We start from the raw sequence: 15,365 nt of genomic DNA on the forward strand, positions 1-15,365 counted from the left end.
TTTCTGCTGCAGCCTGCTCCTGGGTGACAGACCAGCTACAGGTTTTAGGGATGCACCATGCTTTTTTCAAGTTCCCAAACACATTGTTCCAAAGCATTGCTGCCAAAAAAGGGGGGAGGACAGCAAAGTCCAAATAGAAAAGCCACATAATGAAAACCATAAACGTGAAGGGTGCTTATAGTTCTATGGACTTCCACCTAAAATTCTTGGAATTGGGAAAGCACCAATTTCAGGAAATATAGATAGGCATGAATGATGGTTAGGACTGTATTTTTTTTTTTTAAATGAGTATTACCAGTGGTTTAAAAAAGCTGTGAACTCTCTTGGTTAGGTTGTGGAAAAACAGGAATTCTCATCTATTGCTGGAATGATTGCCAAATGATATAATCCCTACAGGAGAGAATTTGGCAATATCTGTGAATTTACCCTTTTACCAAATTCTGCAGGAATTTATCCTAAAGAAATATCTCCAAATAGTACCAAACTACACATGTGGATTATACAGGGCAATGTATTTGTAACTGAAAAGTGTTGGAGATTATCTAAATCTGTATACATAGGAGACTGAATACACAATAAAGTCATGTACACATAATAAAGTACTAGGCAGCTTTTATGGAGTGATTTTCAGGATTTACTGCTCAGTGAGAAAAGTAAAGAGCAAAAGAGAATATATATCATATGCTACTTTCTGGGTAAGAAATATGGGGAAATAATATACATATATCTGTTCATTTTTACTAAAATATACATTGGAAGAACAAACTGGAAACTAATGACATTTGCCTACAGGAGAGAATGACACTTCTCTGGATAAGCATTTGTGTATATCTTTGACTTTTGGAACCATGTAAATATCTAACATATTTATAAAATAAAGTAAAATCAACAAGTTTGGGGAGAAATCCTAAAACTGAATACAAACAGAAATAAAGGAACTGAACTGTACATCAAATGGATAATCATATAGAATAAAAAAGAACTGGGGTGCCTGGGTGGCTCAGTTGGTTAAACGTCCAACTTTGGCTCAGGTCATGATCTCATTTGTGGATTCGAGCCCTGCATCGGGCTCTGTGCTGACAGCTCAGAGCCTGGAGTCTGCTTCGGATTCTGTGTCTCCCTCTCTCTCTGCCCGTCCCCTGCTCACACTCTGTCTCTCTCTCAAAAATAATAAATAAACATTAAAAAAAAATAGCTGAGAGACAACCCAATTGATACATGGGTGAAGGATTTTAACAGATTATTTCTCTAAGAAGATATACAAATGGCAAATAAGCACATGAAAAGATGCTCTACGTCATTAGTATTAGGGAAATGCAAATCAAACCCACAATGAGATATCACCTCACTCCCACTAAGATGGCTATTATAAAAAAGATGGACAGTAACAAGTGGTGGCAAGAATGTGGAGAAATTGGAAGTCACATTGCTGGGGGTGGATGTAAAATGGTGCAGCTGCTTTGAAAAACGGTTTGACAGCTCTTCAAAATGTTAAACATGGATGGGGCACCTGAGTGGCTCAGTCGGTTAAGCGTCGGACTTCAGCTCAGGTCACGATCTCGCGGTTCATGGGTTTGAGCCCTGTGTGGGGCTCTGTGCTGACAGTTCAGAGCCTGGAGCCTGCTTCGGATTCTGTGTCTCTCTCTCCCCCTCCCCCACCCACACTGTGTGTGTCTCTCTCTCAAAAACAAATAAACATGAAAAAAATTTTTTTAAAAAAGTTAAACATGGAGATACTATATGACCCAGCTACCACTCAAGAGAAATGAAAATGTAAGTCTACCCTACACAATAACCGGTACACAAATGTTCATAGCAGCATTATTCACAATAGCCAAAAAGAGGAAACAACCCAAATGTCTACCAACTGATGAATGGATAAATAATATGTGTTACACCCATATAATGGAATATATTTGGCAATAGAAAGCAATGAAGTACTGCTACATATACAACATGAATGAGTCTTGAAAACATTTTGTAAATAAAAAAAGCCAGACACAAAGACCACGTATCATAGCATTCCATTTATATGAAATATTCAGAATAGGCAAGTCTATAGAGACAGAGAGTAGATTAGTGGTTGCCTAAGGCTTGGGAGGATTGGGGGATTGATAAGGGGTGACTAGGCATAAAGGGTGTCTTGGGGTTATGAAAATGTTCCAAACTTGTGGTGATGTTGTATAACTTTGTGAATATACTAAAAATCATTAAATTGTACACTGTCAATGCATGAACTGAGTGCACAGTATGCTATAATTTATTTTTAAAAAGAGATTATAATTGCTTATGTATCTAAAAACATGGAAGGATAAATAATAAAAATAAATGGTTATTTACATAGCGAGGGAAGGATAAGACAGGAAGGACGGGGTAGAAGCTAGATTTTTCTCTGATCTTGTTTTATAGACTTGACTTTAGAACCACGTAAATATTTTATATGAGTTGTAAAACAAAGCTACATTAAAAATGCAATCTCTAAAAACTAAAATCAAGATTAAACAAATTAACCTAACTGTATTGAGTTGGTGGCATAACCACACATGTGGACCCTCTCTAAGTGACTTTAAAACACAGTAATATACTACACATCCTTATTGAAATATACCCTAATGCCAAAAAGACTTACAGAAAGGCTCCCATACCCCCAAAACAACAACAAAAACCCCAAACTGCTTTCAGTTAATCATATTGTGGTTGGAGTGCCAAGACTGTATTCTGAGAGTTGTTTTTACATGGTGGGATAAAGCAAATGAGTAATTATGTGGATTTTAGGCATGGGGAAAAGGAGATACAGATGTGAGACTGATGAAGGTAGTTCTGATTTTGAATTGGACATATGTGTTATATCTTTAGAACACCACATTCCTTAGCTCCACCCACTAGAAAGGTCTAGAAACCATAAACCAACCACCCAGTAGCAATAAACACCCTTACCAGATTGTGGCCTCTAAAATACCATTTCCCATTGAAAATAACCAGTGTTCCTTGGAGAAGTGGCTGATTCCAGGTCTGCTGCAGGAAATGTTGAAGATGAGTCTGGAACAACTTGTCATTTAGAAAGCAAGGAAGTTAGCAAAGACTTAGAGCATTGTGTCAAAGACCAGGAGCACCTGGGTGGCTCAGTTGGTTAAGTGTCGACTCTCGATTTCTGCTCAGGTCATGATCTCCTGATGTATGTACACACCACTCACCTATAAAATATTCTTGCCAAAGACATTGGACCTGAATCTGATTGTGCTCCTAGATTTAAGTATCAATTCACAGGAAATAGAGGGAACAAAGAAATGTGTGTGTGTGTGTGTGTGTGTGTGTGTTTAATGTTTATTTATTTTTGAGAGAGAGAGAGACAGGGTACCAGCAGGGGAGGGGCAGACAGAGAGGGGGACACAGAATCTGAAGCAGACTCCAGGCTCTGAGCTGTCAGCACAGAGACTTGATGTTGGGTTCGAACTCAAGAACCGTGAGATCATGACCTGAGCTGAAGTCGGAAGCTTAACGACTGAGCCACCCAGGCACTCCCAAAGAAATGTGTTTAATAATATCTTGGGGATGTGATCAGCAAATCCAAGACTATGGGAAATTCTACTGCAGTATTGTCCTCGGACCCAGGCAAGGGGCCCCTGCTCTGACCCTCCTCTAGCTGTACCCGTCTAGATGGTGAGAAGTCCATGGACTTCCCAGGGGACACACTCCACCCAGAGTTGATGCCTCCCTTTCCAGACCATATTCTGGCTACTCTTTCTCTCTCAAAAATAAACAAACATAAAAAAATGAACATGATGCTTTGTAACAAGGTCCTTTCACTCAAAAGTACATTTAGACTCTTATTTATAAAACTTTAAGTTGGTCTCAATTTTTAACCAATGTTGTAATAAACATTCTTGCACATGTATCTTTTCTGGTTTGATTACCACCTTTGGATATATTCTTAGAAGTATCATTGCTGATTCAAAGGTATGCATATTTAACATTTTGATACAGGTTGCCAAACTGTAATTCAGAAGGGCTGACCCTCTTTATACTCTGACAGAGCCCTATCTCCTATCTCTGCTAATAGCACCTTTTGTAAACTTGGCTAACCCAATGAAAACATGTTATCTCATTGTTGGGATTATTTATATTTCTTAACTAGCAAGAATAAAAATATTTTCCTATGCTTATTTGGTGTGTGTGTTTGTGTGTGTGTGTGATTTGCTTATTCATGTTCTGTACCAGGTGTGGTTAGGGTGTTAAACCTTTTTATTGACATGTAAGAGATCTTTGTGTATTAATAACATACGCTTGTGTCATGTATTTTGCAAATATTTTCTCTTGGGTTGTTGTTTCAACTTTAACTATAAATGTGCGTGTAGGTGTGTGTATGTGTGTGTGTGTGTGTGTGTGTGTGTGTGTGTGTAGGGGGGTGAGTGGGCGGGGTTTTTACCATGCAATAATTTTCAATTTTGTGTAGTTTAACCTAAAGTTTAATAGTATTGGGCTTTGGAGTCACGTTTAAGAAGCCCTTTCTGACCACAAGACTATCTACAGTTTTTGTTTTTTTAAAACCTCATGCATCTTGGGCATCCTCTTTTGTCAATATACATCTACCTCATTCTTTTTTACAGTTGCATAGTAATGAATTATATAAATGAGTTTTTTTTTCAGTCTTCCCCCCCATTATTTTCCCAAGAAGCCTGTTTATACATTTTTTTCTTAATCATTCCCTCCATGAAATTTCAATACCACATATATACTGTATATCTACATATGTCAGGCATATTTGTGCTTTATGCATAAAAAATAGGTTTTTTTTTGTCCCCCACCTCCTGCCAAGAACCAATTTTCATCTCCTTGGTTGTGATATTGCCCCTCTGAGATTGCATGATATAGATACTCCATAACTTAATTATTCCACATGTGGGTAATATTTTTGATATTCCAGTGCTCTATTATCCATACTTATGTTTATATATACATTTTGTTTCTACTGGATAAATTTCTAGAATTGAAAAGTTGTGTCAAAAGGTATTAATATTTAAAAATTTAGCAGATAATGCTAAAGATTGTGCCAGTAATATGCCAACCAATATATATTGAGAATCTGGCTTCAATTTTCACATTTAAGTCATAAATCTATTTGGAATTTATTCTGGAATGATGAATAAGATAAAGATCTAGTTATTTTTCTCCCCCAAATCTAACTCATTGTCCTTAAATATTAAATACTTTATCAAATTAACCTTTACTTGATTTACCATATATTAAATATGGCAAATACTTCTATTATACTCAGCCTTTGGATTCTGTTACATGGCTGTTTGCTCATACTCTGTTACCACCCTATGTTTATTATTATTGCTTTATGTTTCAGTATCTGATTATATCCCCCTATTTTTTTGGTATTTTAGTGTTTTTTCTCTCAGTGAACTTTGGAGTAATTCTGCCTAGGCAGAACAACAACAGGCAAACAACAACAACAAAAAGCTCTTGAAATACTATTGGGATTAAGATTGGGATTGTACTAAATTTATTAATTTAGTGAGAGCTGTGGAGTATTATTACAAAGTACATTATAGAGTAACAAATTTAAAATAAGGCATAGAGGAAACAGAAATAATGTTGACTTAATGAAATATACCTGTATTAGGATGTTTTCAGTAGTAAATGACAAAAGTCCAGATAAAACCCAAGTTTAAGCATAAAAGAGAGTTTATTGGGGGCGTCTGGGTGGCTCAGTCAGTTAAGCGTCAGACTTCGGCTCAGGTCATGATCTCATGGTCCGTGAGTTCGAGCCCCGCGTCGGGCTCTGTGCTGACAGCTCAGAGCCTGGAGCCTGTTTTAGATTCTGTGTTTCCCTCTCTCTCTGCCCCTCCCCTGTTCCTGCTCTGTCTTTCTCTGTCTCAAAAATAAAAACATTAAAAAAAATTAAAAAAAAAAGAGAGTTTATTGGCTCATTTAACTGAAAAGTCCAGTGGCAAAATAGTCTTTGGGCATGTTTGGATCCCTGGGCTCAAATAATGTCATCAGGATTTGGTTTCTATCTTCCAGGTTGGCTTTTTAAGCTTCAATTTAAAAAAAAATTTTTTTTTTCAACGTTTATTTATTTTTGGGACAGAGAGAGACAGAGCATGAACAGGGGAGGGGCAGAGAGAGAGGGAGACACAGAATCGGAAACTGGCTCCAGGCTCTGAGCCATCAGCCCAGAGCCTGACGTGGGGCTCGAACTCCCGGACCGCGAGATCGTGACCTGGCTGAAGTCAGACGCTTAACCGACTGCGCCACCCAGGCACCCCTTAAGCTTCAATTTTAAATAAGCTTCCATGTAGTAGCAAAGGTGGCCTGTCTACTCTATGCTTATATGGTCTTTAGCACCTGCAATATCAGAGGAGGAGAGTCTTTTTCCTTATAGGGTTAGTGAAAGTATCAGTGATGGTTGTCATTGGCCAGATCTGGATCAAGTATAGGAGGAGGGGCAGGGTGGGGAGTTGGGAATCAGTTCCACTTGAACTACACAAGCTACAGCTAGGGAGAAGTGGTTTCTTGAAGGGATGTGGAATAACAACAACAACAACAAAAAATGCAGGAATAATGTACTATAATACCTACTTACTTATAAAAAGAGGATTTTAAGGAAGCATTAAGAAATAGTACAAAGTTGAGGTGTGATTGGGTGGCTCAGTTGGTTAAGCATCTGACTCTTGGTTTCCACTCAGGTCATGATCTCATGGTTCGTGAGTTCAAGCCCTGCATCTGGCTCGTCACTGACAGTGCAGAGACTGCTTGGGTCTCTCTCTCTCTCTCTCTCTCTGCCTCTCCCCCAACCCCCTCTCTCTAAATAAATATACTTTAAAAATTAAAAAAAGAGAAATGTTACAAAGTTAAAGTTTTAAGACTATTTTCAGCATATCAGAAGTTACTTTGGGGCCATAAGGGTAAAAAGAAACCAAGTAACTACTTAGGAAAATATGTTGAGAGATTAAGGAAAATATTTATCTGTTATTAATATTTGTTAGAATTATAATGCTGATTCTTGACAATGACTCTTCTCTCTTTTCTTGATCTCATTACTGTTTAGATCCTCCAAAGTCTTGGTTCATGAATTTATCCTTTTTTTTTTTTTTTTTTGCAACTCAGTCCTCTTCTTTTCTAGATTTTCCCCCTGTTAAGTAACTCCTTTCCCTCCCTCCCTAAGCAAATCAAAAGCCTCTGAATTCTATGGTCTTTCATGCTCCTCTCCCTTCTAATCGTTGGTCAACTATAAAGACACTGTTTAGTTGGAAGTCATTGATGATTTCCTTAATCACTACATCCAATGGCCTTTGATCCTCCTCCATGGCTTGCTGTTTCTATAGTATTTGACAAATACTGATTGACCCGTCTTGCTTGAAATGTGGATTTTTGGTTCCTATATAACTCATTCTCCTGATGCCTCTCTTAGTTTTCTGATGACTTCTTCCGTGTTTACTCTGTTGGTTCTTCTTCCTTACCTTCTTTACATTTGGGTGATTCTCAAGGTTTTGGCTTCAAACTGTTTTTCTATTCACTATCTTGGCAGTCGCAAACACTACTTTCAGAAGAAAAATATGCACCTTCAATTTAGATGCTTCTGATTAGTTCTTTCCAACATCTGCATGATCCGATCTTAACTATCCATTATGAGAGCCCAGTGTAACTTCTAAAAATCTTTTTCTCTAGGGGCGCCTGGGTGGCGCAGTCGGTTAAGCGTCCGACTTCAGCCAGGTCACGATCTCGCGGTCCGGGAGTTCAAGCCCCACGTCAGGCTCTGGGCTGATGGCTCAGAGCCTGGAGCCAGTTTCCGATTCTGTGTCTCCCTCTCTCTCTGCCCCTCCCCTGTTCATGCTCTGTCTCTCTGTCCCAAAAATAAATAAACGTTGAAAAAAAAATTAAAAAAAAAATCTTTTTCTCTGAATCCCATGGTACCTTTTTTTTTAAATGGTACTACTTTCAAACTTAGATTAATTAATTAAATATAAGACTTGACTTACTTTCTAGCCTATAAGCTTCTTTGAGAACATTTTCGAATTCAACCCTGTGTCTCAGGATGCTAGTGAAACACATGGTGTATTTATCAATCTGTTTGTTCAACATACATTAAGCACCTATTATATATTTTGCTAGGTGCTGGATAAGGGGTGAAAAAAACATATTTGGTTTCTGCCCTCACAGAATTTATAGTCTTAAGAAATAACAAATACATATTGTGCTACATGTTTAATAAAACTTTGAGGGAATGAATCTTACATCTTTAACTCCTGTTTTATCCTCTCTCCCTTACATTTCCTGCACCCTTTGCCCAGATGATCCCACAGATTTCTCAAACTCAACAGCTGAATTAGATTCATGTGCAGTGGACACCCATAACCAAGAAGTTTGTCCTGTGCTAAAAAAAACTCAGAGTCAAGCACCTACTCTCTCCAAACCTTCTGATGATTTTAGCATTTATTAGTATTTAGTATTTAGTTACCACCTCCTCCTTCTTACCTAGGGGAAAAATTGGTATTATTCTCTTTGATTCTTTCCTCTTTCCTCATATTTAGTTCTTTTCATTCAAACACTTACCATTCTTGTTTAGGGCCTTTTATCTGTAGCAGAGGTTGAAAATTAGTGACCCATGGGACTGTATCTAGCCGGCCAGTTTTTTTTTTTTTTTAATTTTTTTTTTCAACGTTTTTTTATTTATTTTTGGGACAGAGAGAGACAGAGCATGAACGGGGGAGGGGCAGAGAGAGAGGGAGACACAGACTCGGAAACAGGCTCCAGGCTCCGAGTCATCAGCCCAGAGCCTGACGCGGGGCTCGAACTCACGGACCGCGAGATCGTGACCTGGCTGAAGTCGGACGCTTAACCGACTGCGCCACCCAGGCGCCCCGTCTAGCCGGCCAGTTTTATTTGTCCTGTATAATATTCTTACAAATACGGTGTTCTTGTATCTCAGAAAAAATTTGAAAACCTGGCAACACGGAGTCTTCACTCATGCAAGAATTGCCTGGAGTTTTAGATGAGACATCTAAACCACCACTAATCTCTACCATTCTTTATTCTTCTTACATCAAATTCATTTACTCATTTATGAAATCCTCTTAATCCTTAGTTTAGGCATGTGAGTTTGCAATCTCTGGCCTATGTGATCACTGGATATTAGTGCTAGAAGAGGTATTAAGAGATCATCTTGTCTAACAGTCTCCTTCCTCCTCCTCTCTCTAAGAGATAAAGAATTGAGGCCCAAAGATCTTATATTACCTGACCAATGTTATACAGCGAATGTGTAACAGGATTCTCTTATTTGCCATTAGACCCCTTCCTCACCTGGGTGGGGTGAGTCCCTAATCTAGACCTAGTGTCCCTTGAATTCCCCATCCAGAGCCCTCACATAGAATTTTCAGGTTCAAGGTCTCTGGGCTTAAAACTCTTGCTTTATCAGGCCCTGAGGCCTGAGTCCTTTATCAGGTAAACTACAGGTAAACTAATTCTCAAAAATTAAAATATCTGTCCCAACCTTCCTCGTCTTTTTCTTCTAGTGCTTACCTATATATCTCTCATTTTCCTGGGGTGTTTGTGTGTTATCCAAACATACCCTAGGCATTCCAACCTTTTTGATTTGTTTAGTGCTGTCCTCTCACCTAGATTATCTTTCCCCAAACTCTGCCTGACATAGCTTTTCTACCCTTTAAAGTCTATTTGAATGCTATCTCTCCCATACAGTGTAGTAGTTAAGGTGGTTTTCAAGGGACAGAATTGGCTTGAAATCCTGGCTCTTGTCTTTACCAGCCATGTGACCCTGGACAATTGATCTGATCTCTGTCAACCTGTTTCCTCTTTTGTAAAAGGGGAGTACCATCCCCTTTTACACAAGGTTAAACGTGATCCCACTGGTTGAATGCCTTTCTGTGTATTGCAGGAATCCCATCTCACTTTTTTGCTTCAAACATTGTCTTGATTTATAGTTCCTCATGTTAGTTATTCTGGTATTCATCATACTAACTATTCATCTTACTAGTTTTTCATTAAATATCATAAATACGCAATTATGTTATAGTTATTCTTTCACAATAAATGAGGGCAGAAACTTTGTCTTACATGTGTTTCTATTTCTCACTGTACTTAATAAGAGATTGTAATTACTGAGTTAATAAATAGGAATATAACCTTTCTGAGATGTTGCTAAATTCTATAAAAATAGAATAAACACAATAATAATAGAGGAATCTCATATTATTCCCTTACCAGGACCTAGGGAAGAATTTTTCTCAGGTTTCTGTACCAAACTATACTTCTGTCTTTAAAAAAAATTTTTTTAAACGTTTATTTAAAAAAATTTTTTTTTAAACCTTTATTTATTTTTGAGACAGAGAGATAGGGCATGAATGGGGTGGGTCAGAGAGAGAGGGAGACACAGAATCTGAAACAGGCTCCAGGCTCTGAGCTGTCAGCACAGAGCCCGATGCGGGGCTCGAACCCACGAACTGCGAGATCATGACCTGAGCTGAAGTCGGACGCTTAGCCGACTGAGCCACCCAGGCGCCCCTAACGTTTATTTATTTTTGAGACAGAGAGAGACACAGCATGAATGGGGAAGGGTAAGAGAGAGGGAGACACAGAATCCGAAGCAGGCTCCAGGCTCCGAGCTGTCAGCACAGAGCCTGACGTGGGGCTCGAACTCACGGACCGCAAGATCATGACCTGAGCCAAAGTCTGACGCTTAACCAACTGAGCCACCCAGGCGCCCTTACTTCTCTTAAACAACTTAAAAAAAAATCTTACAGACCATGTGAAACTTAGAACTATGTTTTGTTTTAGTTGCTAGGGACCTCAGACTAATTTGTGGTAGCATGCCTCTACCAATTACATAGGACCTTTTGGCATGATTATTTTGGGGGTATTAACATACCCTTGCCTTTATTTTCTTTGTTTTCCAATAACCTTTTACGTTTTCCTATCATTTTCTCCTATTATAGCATATATCTCTTTCTGAGCACACTCAATCTTTTCTGAGACTGGTGGGGGCATTGATAAATTATATGCATCTATAAGATACATTTGAAAAATAGTTCTCTCAGGTTGTTAGAGTATCAAATTTCTTTTGATCTTCTATTTCACAGAGAGCCATCATCTATTTCAAGGTCATCGGGAGAGCACTTCCCCAACTTCCTTCCTTACTTACAAAGTTAGTCACACCTTTAAAAGAGCAACATTATGGGGCGCCTGGGTGGCTCAGTCAGTAAAGCGTCTGACTTCAGCTCGGGTCATGATCTCACAGTTCATGAGTTTGAGCCCCCACATTGGGCGCTGTGCTGACAGCTCAGAGCCTGGGGCCTGCTTCGGATCCTGTGTCTCCCTCTCTCTCTGCCCTTCCCCAGCTCCCACTCTGTCTCTCTCTCTCTCAAAAATAAACATTAGAAAAAATAAAAGAGCAACATTTTATATGTCCTGAAAAATATATATTTGTCATGTGGAATACAGATAAGCAGAAAGCAGAATAGCAAAAAACAAAAAACCCACCATGTGGTAAGAACCTACATATCGCTGGGTTTTTCATAACCCACTTTTCTCTCTTAACAATGTACTTTACATATCTTTTCTTATCATTATATAGTCTTCTAAATAATTTTTAACGGTTCAAGGCATCCCACTGATTATGTATCAGGGTAGTCAATCAGACTGCAACTCTACATTCCCTTCCTATAAAACCTGAAGATGCTCTTTTTTTCTTTCAATGTTTATTCATTTTTGAGAGAGAGAGAGAGAGAGAGAGAGAGAGAGAGAGAAAGTGCCAGCAGGGGAGGGGCAGAGAGAGAGGGCAACACAGGATTCAAAGCAGGCTCCAGGCTCTGAGCTGTCAGCATAGAGCCAGATGTGGGGCTCAAACCCATGAACTGTGAGATCATGACCTGAGCTGAAGTTGGACGCTTAACTGACTGAGCCACCCAGGCGCCCCATAAAACCTGAAGATGCTTTTAAGGAAACTAATATAAGTGAACTTCTCTTATTTGCAACCCTGTTATCCATGTCTAAGAAGTATGGGTATAATGCATTTCACCTATCTTGCATTGGTGGACAAGCTGAAATGAACTCCATCCAGCTTAGTATGTGTGCAGTTTTGATTACTTCCTTTTGAGAAGTTCCTAGAAGTACACTTCCTTAGTCAAAGTATATATACGTTTTAAGGATACAGAGTCCTAAAATGCCTGGGGGGTGCCTATTTAACTGAGCCCTTGCCCAACACATATATTATTTTCTTTTTAATCTTTGCCAATTTTTTTTCTGCATACTCTTTTTTTAAAAATGTTTATTCATTTTGGAGAGAGCGAGTGTGAGCAGGGGAGGGGCAGAGAGTGAGGGGGACAGAGGATCCGAAGCAGATTGGAAGTCTGATGTGGGCTCAAACTCAGCAACTGTGAGATCATGACCTGAGCCAAAGTTGGATGCTCAAGCAACTGAACCACCCAGGCTCCCCAATCTTTGCCAATGTAATAAGCATTTAATATTCCATTTATAATATTACTAATGTGATTGAGTATACATATTATTTGCCATATATATGTATTTTGATATATCTTCATTACTCTTGCCAACTTATAATAGATTTAAAATTATAAACATCCACAACCCCCTTTGACATCTTCCTACCAGGTTCCATTTCCTAAGCTATTTTATGTACTTGACGTGTGGATCTTATCTCCTCCTATTTCTTTACAGAATCATTCAATCAGTTATTCTCTTTGTTGGCAGTATCTTTAACCTCTGACTACTAGTTGTTGTTGTTGTTGTTTTTCTCTTGTACTAATAAACACCACTATGTCTCCTCTTCTTAAAGAAAAATCCTAAACTTTTTCTTTTCCTTGCCATTCTTCTCTGGCTACTGACCTTTATCTTTTCCTTTACAGCCAAACTTCTTGAAAGAATTGTCTTCACGTGCTGCGTCCGCTTCATCTCTGTCTCTTCAATTCACTACAAAACAAGATTTACATTCAGGTCTTCAAAAGCCTTCTCTGTTGCTAAGATTTTAACAACGATTACATCCTATGCATATTTATGAAAAAGCAGGGTACAAGATGATTTTCCCCAAATAAACTCAACTGTGTAAAAAACATTTGGGCTGAGAAAACAGTGATAGGTAATACCTGACAAATTGAAGTCACTGCTAGGTAGTGGGGAGGACGGGTGCCTTTTTTCTTTTTACTCACCTGAAAACAATTTACTTTGATATTAGAACACATTGCAATGTAATATTGTTATTATCAACTTAAATTTTCTACAAGGAAGAAGAAAACTTAGAGAAGTGACACGAGCCACTACTGGGCCACACTTACTTTCTTCTCCAGGAGGGCGTGACCCAGAGCCCCCTCCTCCCCCCCCCCCCCTTCCCCGGGGGCAGGTGTCCCCGGCGCGGGCACGACTGGATGACCTCCTGAGAGGACAGTCTTGTCTTAGAAAGGCCCTCATGCCCCTCATGCTGATCCCAAATGACCTCTGAGCATCCCGGACTCTACTGCCTAACTGCTTCAAACCGCGGATAACCGCCAATCGCTTCCAGTTGCCCTGGCAACAGCCAGCAACCCTCGCCCCGCCTAACCCGGCGTCTGTAGGTCTTCCCAGAATGCTGCGCGCCTTCTCTCATTCTCTTCCGGTTCGGAGGGCTGACTCCTTCCGGAAGTAGATGCCTGTCAGTCTCCTGTGACGGCTGCGAAGAGGCGTTTTTCTGCGGAGGGCTCGGGGGCTTGGGGGGCTGGGGAGCTGGGGGGCGGGGTGGGGGGGGGATGTTTTGTTCTTTCCCAACATTCAAAATGACTGGAGAGCTAAGGAAAGGCTGTAAAGTCATCCCATTTTTGTGGGCCCTAGATAAATGGATTAAACCTTATTAAAAAGCTGGAAGATGGAACACACTTTAAAATGATATGCAACTTCACGTGTTGCTGTGACATACTTAAACAACTTACAAGTAAAAATCAACTATTTTTGCTTTAGAAAACGAAGAGAAGCCCCAAAACAAAACAAAACACCCACGTCTCAGCCACAGAGAAATAAACACTGGGGTAGCCTTCCAGACTCTTGCCACAGATACAGTAAATGAAATTTCAAAATGGGATCGCGTTTATGCTGTTTTGTAACTAACTTTTCTGAATATGTTTAAAAGGACACTACAAAAATATGGTTTCACGCATTCCATTGTATCTCTTGGACACTGAAACAGTTTCTGTCCTTTTTGCTCTTGTTTGGTGCTGCAATGGAGAAATGAAAATCCTTGTAGCTAACTCTTTGCTCATGTTCTCATTTCTTTGTGATAATTTTCTCTTTCTAAATTAGTCCTTTGTGTTTGCACTTCCTTATCTCTCCCACAACACCTTCCCATTCCACTCTGTCTTTATACTGTAAAGGGATGAAGGTACACACACGGCATCCAAAGCCTACTCAGTTCTTTAAAGTTTACTTTTCTGATTGTAAAGGTAATACGTGCTTATTGTGGGACACTAGGAAAATTCAGAATGTAATAAAAATATCCCAATATCTAGGCATCTACTGATCATGTTTTGGTGTAATTTTTTTCTAGTTTTCCTTCTTTGTTGCCTTCAGTGATGAATATTGAAAAAAATATTTGCTAATTTGGTAGGGGAAAGTTACAGCTTTTAATCTGCATTTTTTTCCTTATTCATGTAGCTGGATAGGATTTCCCATAGTATTTCACATGCTTACAGGCTATGGTTCATGTCAGGCCCCATCGTCTCTCGTCTTTCCTTAGTATTGCAGACTCATTACAATAACTTGTAATGGCGTAGTTTTCTATATGTTTATGTGGTAGCTCCCTAACTAGATTGAAAGTTGGTTGTGTGGTCCTGGATAAATTATTCGATATTGCTGAGCCCACTTTCTTTATCAGCAAAATAGTGATAATAACACTTATTTTGCAGGGTTGTAGTCAAGATTAGAAATAATGAATTTAAGGTGAGCTCAATAAAGTGGCTTAAAAAACTATTATAGCTTTAGCAATCTGTATTTAGGAGGTGTTCATGTTTTCGTATTTCAGATGAATGAATAATCCTAGCAACCCATCCAATTTGTGTTTTTCATTTCCCCCCTCTATTAGCCCATTCGTTTTGCCCTTTTATGCTATTTCTTCATGGTTTTCCTTGTAATTACAACATGTATCCTTGACTAAATAAATCTACAAATTAGTACTTTTACCACTTCCCAATCAATACAAAGCCAGTAGAACACTGTTTAACCCACGTGACTTTTGCTGTCACTTATTCTACATACATTTTATTTTTATCTTTCTATGTTGTTGTTGTTTTTTTTCTTTTTACCTTTTGACCTCTTTCACCTGGTTCTCCCATTCTCTACTCCCACCTCTGGCAACTACCAAG

This window comes from Prionailurus bengalensis, chromosome B4 (assembly GCF_016509475.1).
Source record: "Prionailurus bengalensis isolate Pbe53 chromosome B4, Fcat_Pben_1.1_paternal_pri, whole genome shotgun sequence".
NCBI classification, from domain to species: domain Eukaryota; kingdom Metazoa; phylum Chordata; class Mammalia; order Carnivora; family Felidae; genus Prionailurus; species Prionailurus bengalensis.